Here is a 5,266-nt window from a genome sequence, read left to right as displayed (position 1 = left end):
AGGAAGTTAAAGGGTATGGGAAATCCATTCCTCTGCACCTATGATATTAGCTTAATCACATTGTTGACCAAGCTGAAGGAAAGCATGTTTTTTTTTTACTACAGAAAATGTTGTTGGTGGTTAGATAGCCACAAGCAGACACTTATGCAATGTGCACACCATGCAGTGTTTGCCAGAGCCTTTCTCTGCTGTACTCTAGCAGATGCCCAGGTCACCAACTACAAGACAAAGGTAGAGGTGGCGGTTCTGACAATCAGATGGCAGAATCCCCATCTTTGTCAGTAGCCCGCTGAACTCTCGTCACATTAGAATCAAGTGATAGCTTAAAACATGCCAGGACATTGAAGACAGAAGATGCGGGCTGGCTGTGGGCGGTACCACCTCTGTGCTACCGTTAGCCCCCTATTTCACCTTTCTCCCGTGGAGGCATGGGTCTTCTCTTTCTTGGATGCTGTGTCAATAGGAATGGGGCTAAATTAGATCTCCATTTGGGGGGGGGGTGCATTGGTAATCGTGGGGTTATCTCCCATTTGCTGTGCAATCACTCTGAGAGAATATGGACATTCCAGGCATTCCACTGTAATTGTAATTGCATTTATATAGCGCTTACTACCCCCGATGAGGCGTCAAAGCACTTTTTCGGTGAGTAGCAAGATACTCCGGAACCCAAAAAGGATTAGTGGTGAATTAGTAGAGGGAAATATGAAATTAATTTGAGCAGTGGACATGTTAGTCTGTTATTTGGATTGAAAAGGTTAGTGGAGGGACAGAAGAGGGATGCGTTTGCATTTATATAGCGCTTGCCACCCTTGATGAGGAGGTCGTATGTGTTGATCGGCCATAGAGTTTGACTTATGTCTTGCCTAAATTCAATAAGAATTGATCTCCTTTCTGGTATCTGTGTGTGCAAGGGTAATCTGTTTCAAAGTTGTGCACTATTGTTAAATCCCAGGCACCGAAAAAAACTGGGCATGCAATAATAATCTGTTGCACATGTCCGTTTTGGCCTTTCCATGTTGTGCACATAATATCTGGATGTAACCTGGCAACCTGTGGCATAGGACATTCTCTATTTCACTGTTGTTAGGATTTGTAGAAAACGTAAACAAGAACTTGCAAACAAGCTTATGTCTCTACCCTGCACTGCCACCGCCACCACCAGCCTTTGACTCAACCACCTCTCCATTTACCTTGCTTACAAACCCGTCTACAGCAGATGCCACCGTCCACTCTCTCTCCGCCAACATCTATGGTCCATCCTGCTCCTTTCCATGCAATGGTCCATGCCTCTCTTGTCCATAAGTCAGGGATTTACCCCACAAAAAACCAGAAGAAAAGGAAAAGGAATGTAACAGCATATGGGCAAGTAATGTCAAATTCACGCACACAGACTAAATGACAGATCAGAACAAACACACCCTCACAGCACACACACAACACAAACCTACAAACAAACACACACACGGGATAGAAGACCTCTGTTCAACAACATATGTCACTGATGGCAGACTCAGCTTCAGGGGAAGGTGGTAAGGCCAAGCCCTCTCTTATGGGCACGCCTCGGAACTACCAACATCACGCAGGCTCGTGGCCCACACCCACAGGCATTTGATGATAGAAAACCTACAAACCAGCAGCAATAAATGTCACAGTAGTCATGCAAGGGGAATGTTGCAAGATGTAACCATTTTCAGAGAACCTTACCAAGAAGATCTGATGATTACAGAGCATGGTCCACTAAAGAAACCCACCATTTGCACACGGTAGCCTAAACTGAGACCCCCCAACTGTACCAAGTGTCCAAGTTATTAATGTACACGTGATACTTTAATATGGAAAATCTGTATTACGTAAGATAAAACATAAATCCTGACTTTTAAGAGAGATTTCACAGAGTGACCCTGCCTATTTAACGAACACATCTTCAGTGACTTCCTGGGAATCACAGAGTTGTGATAAAAATCACATGCACAGACACATATTAGAAGTAGCCGGGGTAGCAGCTGCTAGCCCTGGATGGCCATTGGATAACCTTGACACTGGCCTTGCTACACCTGGTATGAGGGGTCACGAAGTCAGTAGCTGGAACATAAAAGTAAAGAGGACACACAAAGCCCTGTCCATTAACCCAGTACATGTGCAGCAATTGGAGGCTTTTGGTGTGCTATGGGTGAGACGAGAGGCCACTCCTGTAATGTCATCGGGGTCAAGGGTGTGTGATGCCCCATCAGCAACCTCTATTTGGAGAACTAATGTCCATGATTGCATGCTGGAGATTTCGCATGGAGCCGAAACAAGCTGGATGCCTTCTACAGGTGCTCTGTTGCCTGGGATTCTTGACTGTACCTAACAACAGGCTCCCTAATGTAACAACCCGCAAGCATGAGGTGGTATACGATGGATAGTAAGACTATCTTGAAATCACTTGGCGGAGACCAGAATTCAGAAATGGATGCCCAAACCAACGTGCTCTGGGTGGTAGGAGACACACATCTAATGAATTTAGTCTGCCTGAGCAGGGAGGAAACCTTCTCACAGAAAAAAGGCAGACACAATACACTCACTGTACCAGCCGTTGTTATTATACATACTGTAAGATACAATGCTAAACACAGAGCCGACTTAAAAAGAAACCCTATTAGCAAAGGCAGATCGCACTAGAGAGGATAGTTTAAGCAGTGGATCACCCATTAACCAGCTATGTGGACACCTCTGTCGCACCTGCAACCAAATGATCAAGTTGCCATCATTCAGACTCGCTGATACAGACTGAGTTACACTGCATTGTAGAGTGAAGCCAGATATTGCCAAGAGAGCGGCTCTTAGGCCCAGGAGGGCTTCTCTCAACAACGCAAAAGAATGCAAATGGGAAAAAAAAGAAAAATTCGTAAGACTAACATGTTTCTAGGTGTTACTGGAGGGCATGTGGGTTTGGGCAAGGACTGTTAATAAAATGATGCTTCTTCTGGATGGGATATCATCCACATTGTTTAGTTGGTTCAGGTTTCCTTAAGGCCTTTATTAAAAATGTTCTTGTTTTTACCCTGGGGAATGATAGCTTTATGTGAACTTTTTTCTCCCTGGTAGTATGTCACAGTGTATTTTTTTATCTATACCTCTTAAAATATGTCCTTGTAACTGCAATTGTTTTGAAGAATTACATTGCTTTGCCTTCTATCCTAGCAATGGGACATGGTTGATTCTCTTTGTTAAAGATATGGCAGAGGGATTTCATGGGAATGGTGTAACCATGGATTGGTGGGTTCCAAGAAAAGGTGAGCAAACTGATATCAAAGTGCAACTAAACACATGTGTAAATTCACTCTTCTGGTTCATTGAACAGTGACTGGCATCAAAGGCCCCAACACATCTGATGCTTTTTCGTGAATAATATTGACCATCTGCTGTGTTGTTGTTATCATCATCATGAGCATTATTATTATTATCCGCTTGGCATTGCAACTAACATCTTTCATTAGCAAATAAAATCATACAATTTTTTTCATCCTCAGAAGGATAAAAGACTGAGCCAGTCCTGTCAGAAATCAAACCAGTGACCTACTTCAACACCCCATCAGGGGTAGGAAGCGCTATATAAATGCAAACTTTTTTCTCCTATCCCTCCGCTATCCTTCTCAATCCAAGTAACTGACTAAAATATCCACCGCTCAAATTACTTTCACATTTCACTATACTAATTCACCACTATTCCTTTATGGGTTCCAGAGTAGCTTACTACTCGCCAAAAAAAGTGCCTCAACACCCCATCAGGGGTTAACAAGCACTATAAAAATGCAAACCTTTTACCCTCTTCTATCCCGCCACTACCTTTCATATAACATATCGACGACTCAATTCACTTTCATATTTCACTATACTAATTCACCACTAGTCCTTTGTGGGTTCCGGAGTAGCGTGCTACTCACCGAAAAAGCACTTTGAGGCCTCATCAGGGGTAGTAAGCGCTATATAAATGCAATTACAATACAATATACCTCTGCAGCGAACACTGAACCAACTGAGCTATACTGCTGTGTGGAGACTTGGGATTCCAGCTCTGGGCTAGGATTGCCCGCCCGTTTCCCATATGCCACTGAAGTCGCCAACAGAGGACAGCGAATGCTGAACCCTCTGATGTCTGACTGGTTGTCGAGTGAGTCTCCGGTCTCTCTCGAGAAGAGTGGGCAAGTGGCTACGGTCAAGACCGGAGTAATACAATCCTGGCCACCCCACCCGATCAAAATGTGTGATCCCTGGTAAATCTCTTCACGTCCTTGATTTCGCTTTTCTTTTAAAAGCTTTGCGCGCACTGAAGCGCTTGAGTTGAGAGTCTTGCGTTATACAAGAAAGTCCATTCATTCTGTTGCTGAACAGAGAGCGTACCATCCCCCTCGCACTGCGCCGCTTTTGGCGGGTTCTAGCCCAGCCCTGCCCGGTGCAGCTGTGACACTGAGTGTCCGGGAACAGAGCTGGACGTCAAGCGCATGAACACATTAGGCTTCAGGACACAGATCACTGTCAGAGAGTCTTACACACATCACGAGATCAAAGCCAGGACAACAAAGAGCGCCGATCGCCGGTATCTGGAAATCTCCAAACTTCCAGGGAGATCTGCATCTGGAAACCAAAGCGACGTGAGTTTAGAGGATGTGGCGTTGCGGCCAGAGCTTTAGAGCTGGGAAACCTGGTTCGAGCCCTGGCGTCGGCAAAACATCCTGTGAGGCTGGGCAGATCGCTTAATCTTCACCTTCCTAAAAAAACATGAGTTTGAGCTTGTGGAATGTAACTGGTGCTCATATAAAGCGCCCCAAAGCCCCAGGGCCGAGTTCGCGCTATATGAAATGAAAAAAAGAAGCCAGGAGAAGTCGTTCTTACAAACACCCGAGCTGATTCAGCCGTTCCTGGCAGAGGGTTACTCACACAGTGCAGGTGATAGGTGTCTTCCGGTTACAGCTGTGTCCAGGTGATACTATCTTCCGGTAACAGATGTGCTGGAGCACTCGGCGCCTGTACACATCACCACCTGCGAACACAAAGGAAGGCAAAGAAGGTAAGTGGACGGTGTATCAAAACTGGGACACGAGATGAGGAAATGGACACACTGAAAGCACAGAATATCTCTGTGGGCCCTCAGTCGACAAAATCATATATAAGACAGAAAAAGAAGGAGGTAAAAAGACCCATGCAGCGTTCAAGACAGTGATTTTACGAACAAAAACATCCAACATTTCGGCGTGGATCCATATATCCCCATGTAATATTAACC

This window comes from Triturus cristatus, chromosome 11 (genome assembly GCF_964204655.1).
Source record: "Triturus cristatus chromosome 11, aTriCri1.1, whole genome shotgun sequence".
NCBI lineage: Eukaryota > Metazoa > Chordata > Amphibia > Caudata > Salamandridae > Triturus > Triturus cristatus.
This window is presented reverse-complemented; position numbering follows the sequence as displayed.